Here is an 11,619-nt window from a genome sequence, read left to right as displayed (position 1 = left end):
TACTGACTTTATCATCGCCATTTCCATTATAGCTGCATCCGAGGAACTCAGTTTTCAAAGATATTTGGTCTAGGAATTAATTCGTGCGGTTTTACAAAAGATGGCGTAACTAGCTTATTGTCCCATAGTTTCGTTGATCCAAACATGCGTTGAAAACTACTGTCATTGAGCATCTTGTTTAGTATATGTCAGTTGCTTGAAGCGGAAACAACAACATTTTTTCTTCAACTGAAAATGGCGCATTTTGTGCCTGATAAAGTGTTTTTGCGGGGAGTTATTCTTCATTGCTTTAACATGAAGAAAAGTGTTACCGCAAGTCATCATATTTTAGTGGAAGTGTTTGGTGACCACGCTCTAGCTGAGCGAACGTGTCAGAAGTGGTTTGCACGGTTTAAAGGTGGTGATTTCAGCTTGGAAGACCAAAAGCAATTTGGACAGCCAAAAGAATTTGAAGATGAAGAACTGAGAGCATTGTTTGATCAGGATTCGTGTCAAACGCAGGACGAACTTGCAGAAGCATTTGGAGTTGAGCAAACAACAGTTTCCAAACGTCTCAAAGCCATAGGAATGATTCAAAAGATGTCTTATTGGGTTTCACATGAATTGAAAAGAAAGACGTTGAAAGAAGAAAAACCGTTTGCGAATTGCTGCTTCAAAGACAGAAAAGGAAGGGATTTTTGCATCGAATTGTAACTGGTGATGAGAAGTGGATTCATTACGAGAATCCTAAACGAAAAAAGTCCTGGGTGAAGCAAGGTGAACCAGGTCCTTCACAACCGAAACGAGGTATTCATTGTGCAAAGGTTATGCTGTATATATGGTGGGATTTGAAACGTGTGGTGTACTATGAACTTCTGAAACTTGGTGAAACTATTAATGGACACCGCTATCGACAACAATTAATGCGTTTGAAGCAAGCTCTGGCCTGAAAACGACCAGAATGGAATAACAGGCATAATAAACTTATTTATCAAGATGATAACGCTCGACCACATGTCGCAAAACCGGTCAAAACCTATTTGGAAAATGTCGGATGGAAAGTGTTACTCCACCCGCGATATTCACCAGACACTGCTCCGTCTGACTACTACTTGATCGATTGCATGAATAACGATTTGATTGGACAGCGGTTCACTTCTTCAGAAAATATCGAAAAATGGATCTTTGATTAGATTGCGTCAAAAGATGAGGAATTCTTTCGACACGGAATCCGTAAATTGCCTGAAAGATGGGAGAAAGTAGTGACTAGCGATGGGCAATATTTTTATTAACGTATTCATTTACTTTGTTTTTGAAATAAAGCTTCAATTTTTATTAAAAACCGCACGAATTAATTCCTAGACCAAATATAATAATAATAAGTACCTAAGGGTATCCGTGAAGTAACAATGCTTGAATGTACTATGCTTTCTGTTCAACTTGAAATGGCAATGAAATTCATAAAGGTGAGTTGACGTAGGATTTATTTAAAAAGAAGAAGACAACAACAAAAACTTAATTTCTTTTAAGGTTAACCTATAATGGGTTATATAAACTGTATAGGATGTTTATAAGGACAGTAATATTGGTATTAGCGTAATTTAATCAAATTCTTGGAAATTCGTGATAGAAATGAATATTTTCCAGTCCTATCTGTGGTAATAAGTGTCAATGAACAAGTGAGCTGTGTTATGAAATCTCAAACAACAGTAGATATTCAAAGTATGAGATTTCATGTTGAAACAAGCGAGTGGTCGCTCTCCTTGCCTCATTGGCAGCGGCGAATGCAATGTTGTATTCCAATTAGTGTTACTCACGAGACGATATTTTGCCTGATCTCGTCTCGATTCGTTGATGTTTCTTAGTCTTACCGTCTCGATTCTCAGCAAAGCTTCTTCTTGTTTCATTTCAATATTTTCTCGTCTTGTCTCTAACATTTATCATGTCATCTCGTCCTGTAAATTTATCATGTCATTTCGTCCTGTACATTTTTATACAATAAACCAAATATTATCTGTCTTAAAGGGACGGAAAAGCACCTGGGAAACAAAACAGCCTTATAGCCCGGAGTTCAATAATTACTCACTTTTTACCTCACTCATAGACCTCCCATTTAAATACACTTTTTAGATCAAACCTCGTCTCTTATTAATATTTTCTGCTCTCGTAGTACAGACCAGTATTTTATAAATATTTACTGTGTACTGTACTGTACCTTCAAAAAGTATTACAGAAAAAGAAAGCCCAGAATAAAAATGTTATGCACATTTTGAACATAAATTTAATAATGTCTAACTTTATTACAGGAAACATTAAAAACTATAATTTTTCTTCTGGCGTCCAACCATAAGTCGTACGCACCACACATCAGCGAATCGCGTATCGCCGGTTAAGAAAACACAATGTATACCGTGCAATATAAATAATGTTAAACAATCAAAATGTTGATAAAAATTAAACTAACGTCAGAAGGTATTCTTAAAAGCTCAAACTTTACAGTTTTTAGTTCTTTAGAAAGTGTGCTTAATCGAGCTAAGCGATTAGAGTACGTCCATTTGTCGTGGGAGACCCAGGTTCGATTCTCAGCGTGAACTCATGATGTTTAGATACTACGTTAAGTTATATGTCCACGCCTCATAGAATATCATTGCTGAAAGGGGCACTAAATCCAAAATCAAATATTTCTTTCTTTTTCTTTTTTTGCTAAGCAAGATAGTATGAGGATGATAGTTACGATGCAGACAGTCGAGAGTCAGGCACGTAGCCAAGGGATGGGTCCGAAGGGTCCGCGCCCCTTCGGATCCAGAAATAAGAAATATTAAGGAAGGATGAAACAAAAAGAAATGAGAAAAAGATGGACCATCGACAAAAATATAAAGCTACAGCAAGCGTTTCATTACTCTTTCTTATGAGGAGCTCTGTGTGGAGGAAACAGGGAGGTGTCAAGTTGAAAATGGATATTTTTGTAACGAAGCATTTCAAGTTCCATCTAGCTTGATATTAATCCTATGGACTACAAATGATCGATAAACCAGTTCGATCAAATAGACTCTCAGGTAGAACTTAAGAAATACCCAGGATCACCAATAATACGAGCCATTTTGAATTTCGCGGTAACACTAATCCATGTTATAAGATGTGTTTACTCCCGAAAGAGATCTCGTTGCTATCCTTGACGGCATTAAACGAAGATAAGAAAAAGATGAAAGAATACAAGTGGAACCGAGTTCGAATGACCTTGGAAGACTATATCTTTTTTAGTACTTTTTTATATTGTACTCAAGATTTCTTTATAGTTTTCTTTTATTATTCAAATACTTACTAGCATATCCTCATTTTATTGTCCTAACAAACTAATATGGGTATGTGGTCAGTAAAATAGATATAGATTGGTGTGTAACCACAGTATTTCATGTCACGCCCCCATTACGAAATCCTGGCTAAACGAACGAATATATGTTGCCAGTAAAATAGTTTAGAAGGATCGAGCCCCTGGTGAGATAACCACAGTATTTCGTCACAGACTCCCCCTATTGCGAAATCCTGGCTACGTGCCTGCGAGAGTCTACTGTACTTGACTTCTGGAAGTACAGTAGTGAAAACAGAGGTAGTTTAACTTAGTAATAGAAGCAGTGGCAGCTCATGTCTAAATGCAACATAACTGGGGGGGGGGAGGGTGCAAATTGAACTTGGCATTCTCTTGCAGGCTTCCAAGCATATAATATTCTAATTAACTGCAGAATACTCTCATGTTCTTATATAGTTGGGTTGCGCAAAATTGTTGTAGTATTTCGGATACTTTTTAGTTTGGCGCTCCCGGTAGCTATAAAATACTGGTATAGTGGCTATAGGCCTTACTAATTTGATTCCAAAGCCTGTGTTTCGCATTTTACAGATATGTACGTCAGATGAAATATATCTGGGTATTGATCTATTGTGATGCCTGAAACGGTTGGAAGTCAGATTACCTCGACGTAACTGTTTAACTTCGATCGTACAGGAGCCCAAACTATCCGAAACATCAACGAAAGTGAGAGCTAAATTCTCAATGTGAACGAACCATACAATGTCATGTTAAATATATATATCTATATCTATCTATCTATCTATCTATCTATCTATCTATCTATCTATCTATCTATCTATCTATCTATATCTATATCTATATCTATATCTATATCTATATCTATATATATATATATATATATATATATATATATATATATATATATATATATATATAGTTACGTACCCTTGGAGTATAAAAGTATCAATATTTTCGTTCAGTTGTGACGGATACAAATTAAAGCTGATTCTCGAAGCAGATCTGTTGAAAATGACACGAGAGGTTATAGATAAACTTAGCGTTAATCTCTCAGCAGTAGTATGGAATTTGGAAAAAGTAGAAAAAAATAGGAAGACGAAAACATTGACCAGGAATGAAAAAAATCGACACTTTAAATCTATTCTACACTGCTTCTATTTCTACACTATGAAAGCTACAGACAAGAGAAACTAAATCTTGTACTGCTACCTACATATTCTATTTTTGTTGTGATAAACCTATATATGATCACAACGGCGCAAATCTTTTTTCAACATTGGGGAGACGGGTAAGACCGTTCCCATATTTTTTTAAAGCAATGTTCAAAATGTTAGGGATCAAGGGAGAAGACTTCAAGATTGGGAGGCGGGTAGATTTGGGGGCTTATTCTGGATTGATATCAATTTCATTTCACTTTCCTTTTTGGCAGTCGGACACAAATAATCACATTTATCCCGAAAACCAAACTTCAAATCTGATTATTGGGTGGACAGTCCCCCTTCAGTCCCAAGATAGGAGGAGACATGTCCCCCTCATCCCCCAGGAGATTTGCGCCAATGCATGACCATCGACTTTCATGTAAGGTATCCATAACACCAAACAAACTATTTTGTGACTTCCGCGACTTTTAACTTTCTCTTCTGTTTTAGGTACTATACTCCTATAGTAATCTGTATATGTTACGTTAACTGTTAACAGTTACACAAACATATTGAAATGAATTTTACGTTGATACCATTCAAGTTACTCTTTTCCATTGTCTATTTAACATTTAACCCATGTCCATAAGTATTTCTGAACCATCATTTACAATTTAAATATAGGCCTAATTATAACCAAACTTTGATTTTTCTTCTGGAAACCAAGAATAAGTTCTAAACTCCAAACGACACAGTAATACAAACCTAATTTGATACTTTGGCCTACATGTATTAGCCATAATTAGTAATGCGCCATAGTCTTATTTCTTGTCGCCATGGTTCCCAGGTACCCTGGATTTTCAAGCCCTGGTTATAACCTTAGACCCTAATATTCCAACACAGACACTAAGAACATACTGATAAAAGGGCGATATTTTATTCTAATCTAACTAACACTCGTAATAGTGATGCAATGTAAATAAGTAATGGCTACAAATGTACTGTAAAACTGAAGATATGACTATTTTGATCAGGCAGTAAATTAAAGATTAGGTAATACAAATATACCGAGGACAAGAAAGAACCTCAGTCTACTTACACAACAAACAAAATAATTATTTACAGTAGAGTCTCGATTATCCGAGCTAATATGGACCGGAGATAACTCGGATAAGCTTAAATTCTGTTAACATGGATAGATACGAAGTACATAGAAAATTTTACACAATATTTATTATTGATGTTTATTGATTATTTTTCTGTATTAGATTATTTATTATTACTGTATTTATTATTTTTATTGGGCATACAATACAGTACATATAAGGAATTAGCCATAATACAGTAAGTAACATGCAGTTTGATATTGATACGTACCTAAGTAAAACACCATACAAAACACAGCACAAATAAGATACTGTTCACCACACACATTTTTCTTTAAAAAGTCTTTCATGGTGTTTTGATTCATGGTGTTTTGATTCAAGCTGTCTCATTTTTGGTCGTTATATTGCACAGACGTAACAATATCATAATATCAGCTATTGCCCGGTCGTCTTGCTGTTCGACGAACAGTGCCTTCTCAAACTGAAACTCGACACTTGCAATAATTAAAGCTCGCTCGCTTAATTGTGGCAACGTCAGGAGAGGACCTTATCTTTGCTTCATTTTGCTTTCTTGCTGAAACAAATGTCTGCAGACTGATTATAGTTGTAGGGACCGTGGTGGCTCAGCCGTAGATGGGGTCCCAAGCTCGATCCCTGTTCCGGCTAAGTGAACTTTGTAGTGGACAAACACGGTGTGCGCGGGTTTCCTCGGGATTTAGGCGTTTCCTCCCACTTTCTTCATTCCAGCATTTCATTTATTTCTCATCATCATCGTCTCCTTTAGCCTAGCCAGGATAACTGTAAGACGTAAAACTGAAATATTTAATTTCATTTTTTTGATTATATTTGTAACTGGATTAGTTTTTTTAAATTTTCGTTTGTTTGTTTCTATTAAGCTCTGATAATCGAAATTCGGACAACTTTCCACTGTATATTTTTCTTCTGTTTCTTGGATATTCGATGAGCTTTAAAATACAAAGTACCATTTAGTTTTAAATGTAGTCTACAGAACATTTTTTTAAAAAAAAAGTACATAATTTTTTTCCAGAATCGAGACAAGATAAACATTTTTGATTATATTTTAGACTGGTCCCGTAAACAAGGCAAGAAATTTGGAAATGCACTTCTTGTTTTTTTTTTTTTTCGAGACGAGATGAGAAATGTCTCATCTTTTGTTCATCACTAATCTGAATGCAGGTCAAGTAACATCAAATTATTAATTTCAGTATACACAGCAAAAAATAAAGTGCTGAAACAACACAAAATGACTACCACTCTAGCGTCTTACTTGTGTGTCAATTCAACATCAAGCACATCGCCTTCAGAGCATATCAGAAATACCTCTTTACTGGCTGTAAGTATTTGCATTGTTTTTTGTTGTTTGCACAAATACTTACAGCCAGTAAGTATGAGCAAAGCTTTGCGAAATATATTTCGCATTTATGGGAAGTAACTAATAACATTCTATGCTTTTTGTAATCGGTCACAATAATATTGTTGTAAACCTCTGAATCAACAGACAACAGTTACACAGATAGCAGTTTTTCCATCTATTTTCTTTATCTGCTATTCTTGTATCTTAGCACATATGAACAGAAGATGGCAGAACTGTTGCCTATGTAACTGTTGTCAAACGATTCACAGGCTTACAACAATATTATTGTGATCGATTACAGAAAACATAGAACATTATTGGCGTAAGTGCCAAATATATTTCGCAAAGGTTTGCCCATATTAAACTACAAATACCAATGCAAATTCTCTCAGGTAGTAAAGAGTTATTTCTGATATACTGGGAAGACGATGTGCTTGGTGCTGAATTAACACACAAGTAACATGCTAGTGCTAGTAAGTGCTAGTAAGTGCTAGTCATTTTGATGTTGGGGGCCGCGGTGGCTCAGTAGTAGAGCGTTTACCTCTGGTGCTAGGGGTCTCGGGTTCAAACCCTGCTCCCGCCAAGTGAACCTTGTGGTGGACAAACACCGTGTGCGTGGGTTTTCTCGGGGTTCTCCCGTTTCCTCCCACTTTCTTCATTCCACCATTTCATTCATTACTCATCATCACCGTCTCCTTTAGCCTAACCGGCATAAGCGTGGGACGTAAAACTCAAAAATTTCATTTAATTTTTTTTCATTTCATTTTGATGTTGTTTCAGCACCTCATTTTTTACAGTGTACAAAAAATATCTGTATCCCAAATATGTATTTGTTCCTCCGCTTATCTTTGTCCTCTAAGAAATTAAAGCTAATATCCTAATTGTTTATTAATAAGTTATTATGGTATCTTCCTACTACACTAAATACTGGGTTTTAGTTTTTTTTTTTTTAAATTTTAATGTTAGATGCACATAGTTCAGATCATGATTTTTATTATTGTACAAAGGCTTAAAAAAAAGACTAATATAGTACTTTATTAATTTACTATTTCGTATTTTGGAGTGACTAGTTTAAAGGGATTTTTCTTTCCTTCTTTAGAATCAGCTTTATCATGTTACTGGACAGATCGTTAGGTATTCAAAAGTTTTACAACTGACACACAGTAATTGTACTCTTTATTTGAGTTACGTTACAATGCCCACGTGCGGTTCGGGTGGAGCTAAGAAAGTTTGAAGAACGCTAGTGCACAGTTTGCTAGGTTTCTCTATTCACGAAAACAAACGTTAATGCTTCTTCTTTGTCCGTGTGGTAATATAAAAGGCTTTGTGGAAACTCATTTACAAAATATATGTTTGTTTACCATTGCAAAGGCATTGGACGAAGTAATTCTTGTTGCGTATTCCCTTTGTATCAACTTCCCACAAAGTGAAATTTTCGTTTTGAACGTTAGCATACCTATTTCCCATACATAATTATCAAACAGATAGTATTCTCAGGTAGTTTATTTATTTGAAACAAAAAAGCTCTTACAAATCTGCTAGTATGAAAAGATGTATTCTAAAAGAGAGGATTCGTTTGCCGTTCCTTCGCTAATTTTGTGGCAAAATCCCTTTGTTCTTCGTATGTGAATCTGAAACATGTAGAATATCTGCTATCCTTTAAATTGCACACTTTCTTTTATTGCACTGTAATTGATATCCACATGTACATTCCTTGAACAAGAACTAATATGCTATCCTTTAAATTGTACACTTTCTTTTATTGCACTGTAATTGATATCCACATGTACATTCCTTGAACAAGAACTAATCTGCTATCCTTTAAATTGTACACTTTCTTTTATTGCACTGTAATTGATATCCACATGTACATTCCTTGAACAAGAACTAATCTGCTATCCTTTAAATTGTACACTTTCTTTTATTGCACTGTAATTGATATCCACATGTACATTCCTTGAACAAGAACTAATCTGCTATCCTTTAAATTGTACACTTTTTTTTATTGCACTGTAATTGATATCCACATGTACATTCCTTAAACAAGAACTAATCTGCTATCCTTTAAATTGTACACTTTCTTTTATTGCACTGTAATTGATATCCACATGTATATTCCTTGAACAAGAACTAATCTGCTATCCTTTAAATTGTACACTTTCTTTTATTGCACTGTAATTGATATCCACATGTACATTCCTTGAACAAGAACTAATCTGCTATCCTTTAAATTGTACACTTTCTTTTATTGCACTGTAATTGATATCCACATGTACATTCCTTGAACAAGAACTAATATACTTCCCAGTTCCATTTTTAGTGTGCATATATTTATCCTTAAAGAAAACAAATAAAAAAAGTACAAACGTAACTGCATCTAACGTGGAAAAATGTGAAACAAGTATTTTGGATTTCCCTTCTACATCTTGCTTCCTTTTTGGTAGCGTTATGTTTCTTCCCCATTATTTTTATGGCCCAGTATTGGCTTTCTGTATGCAAGAAAATAATGAATATTTTTATGCATGCTTTTCCTTTGGTGTGGGAGATCCGGGTTCGATTCCCGGCAGGAGCTCATGTGGTTCGGATTCCACGTTAATCAGTAGATCCACGTCTCATATAGCCTCACTGCTGAACGGGACGTTAAACTTAAAATCAACTCAACTCTTATGCACGTTTTTATGTTAATAACTGTGCAAGTGTTGCTGCTATACCAGAGGTGAAGTCATAAACATAATTGTTGCGGGAAAAATCTAAAAGAAATGTCACTAAACTATGAACTGGAAGAATATTAAATTTAAACAAAGTTCAACACTAGAAACAAAGTTCTAGTTTACCCAACATTGTTAGGGTCGTCAAGTCTAGGAGGCTTAAATGGGCGGGTCATGTAGCTAGAATGGAAGAAAGTAGAGACGCTTTCAAAGTCTTGACTGGAAGACCAATCGGAAAACGACCATTAGGGAGACCTAGGCGCAGAAGGGAGGACAATATTAAGATGGATCACGCAGAGATTGGAATACAAAGTAGAAACTGGATGCAGTTAGCTAAGGATAGAAGTCAGTGGAGAGCTTTTGTGAACGCGGCATTGAACCTCCGGGTTCCATACGCCATAGAGTTAGTTAGTTAGTTCAACACTAGAAGGTGATAAGTATAAACAATGGTTCTCATGATAGCAGAATAAACTGTCTATTATAGTATTTGCAACGTTAAGTCAAGTTCTTATTATGATATTTGTTAAAACTGGCTTTTTCTCTCGTCCGGGGCGTAGTTCTAACACTTTCCAAAAATATCAATGGCGTCCCCCAACTTCATAAAAAAAATTGCAATGGGCAAAGATAGGCACGGTGAACAACTTGACGTCATGCGTCCCACTACCTTTTCATATCCACTTTTACACCTGAACACAGGGTTGTAAAAAAATATTTTCTGGTGATCATTCTGCTGACTGCTTGAATTATCATTCGTGTGATATTAATTTCCTCCCAATTTCTAAAAGTAATGAGATTTAAAGGTGTACAGCATGAATGAATCAGATTGTGTAGCAAATTTTGTTTCTGCTGTGAATGTGGAAATATCTATTAATAGGCTATTATTAGACGTCAAAAACAAGTAAATTATGTTTGTACAATATCCAAATGTTAAATGGAGTCCGTGAACTAATTCATTTCATGTTGATCGATTAGGACCATGGACAATGAACTTAGATCCTATTTCAGCTTGTTTGCTCATATTTTGTCATGCAAGTGACCAAACGTATGTAAAATCTGCTTACATGTACAGCTCAAACTATGAGAAGTCTTGTGATAATTAAGTATTAATTGCATCGTAAGTTAATGCAGGGGTAACATGTCATCAGACGAAGTAACAAACTCTGGGTTAGTCGTGGTTGTTACCCGGTTATGGAACATGCGTTATATATATTTTAATAGTACATATCTGTGTTAGAATTTCGGCTATGTAACACAGATGTATACTATTAAAATATATATATACTGCTTCGGTCAGTTCCAAATTTATTAGCAATATGTGAATTTTAGAAAGCTGCAATGAATAATTTGCAATCATACGTTAATGAGGTTATTATAAACTAACTAAATTGTTTTCCGGAATGGGAAAGTTTACTTTCCGGATTTTGGAAGAATTCCGGATTTTTCCTAATTTCGGAATTTTTCCGATTTTACTTTTCGGATTCCGGGAATTAAAAATTCTGGAATTGGCCATCCATAGCTAGTAGCTGTTTAAAAAAATACACCACAATGAATATATACTGTAACTTAGTTAATTTCATGTAGTTCGATACGTCTTATCACTTAGGTAGAGAATTGCTACTGCAGTTATTTACTGCTTTATAAGGAAGTTGTTATTTTCACACACAAAAAGGGCGCCAGTATGTCTGAAATATAATCTTTTCCCACCTGCAGCTGTTCCAAAACACTGCAAAACCAGACGAAAGGCAGTGAAGGAAAGCTTCAAAGCAAACCTTCCACAACCATTCTTTTAATGTCCGCTTATTGTCAGCATAGCTACGTACAGTAAATACAAGTTCATAATTTTTGACTTTACCAAGTATACAATGTAATTGCTCAATAATTAACATAAGCAGGCATTCATTATTTTATATTAATATAATAATTAATAAAATTAATAATAAGCGGGTGATTGATGACTCAGTGGTAGAGTTTTCATCTATGGTATTCT

Source organism: Thermobia domestica, chromosome 10 (assembly GCF_964235325.1).
Source record: "Thermobia domestica chromosome 10, izTheDome1.hap1.1, whole genome shotgun sequence".
Taxonomy (NCBI): domain Eukaryota; kingdom Metazoa; phylum Arthropoda; class Insecta; order Zygentoma; family Lepismatidae; genus Thermobia; species Thermobia domestica.
The sequence above is the reverse complement of the archived record's forward strand: the minus strand, read 5'-3'. Positions refer to the sequence as shown.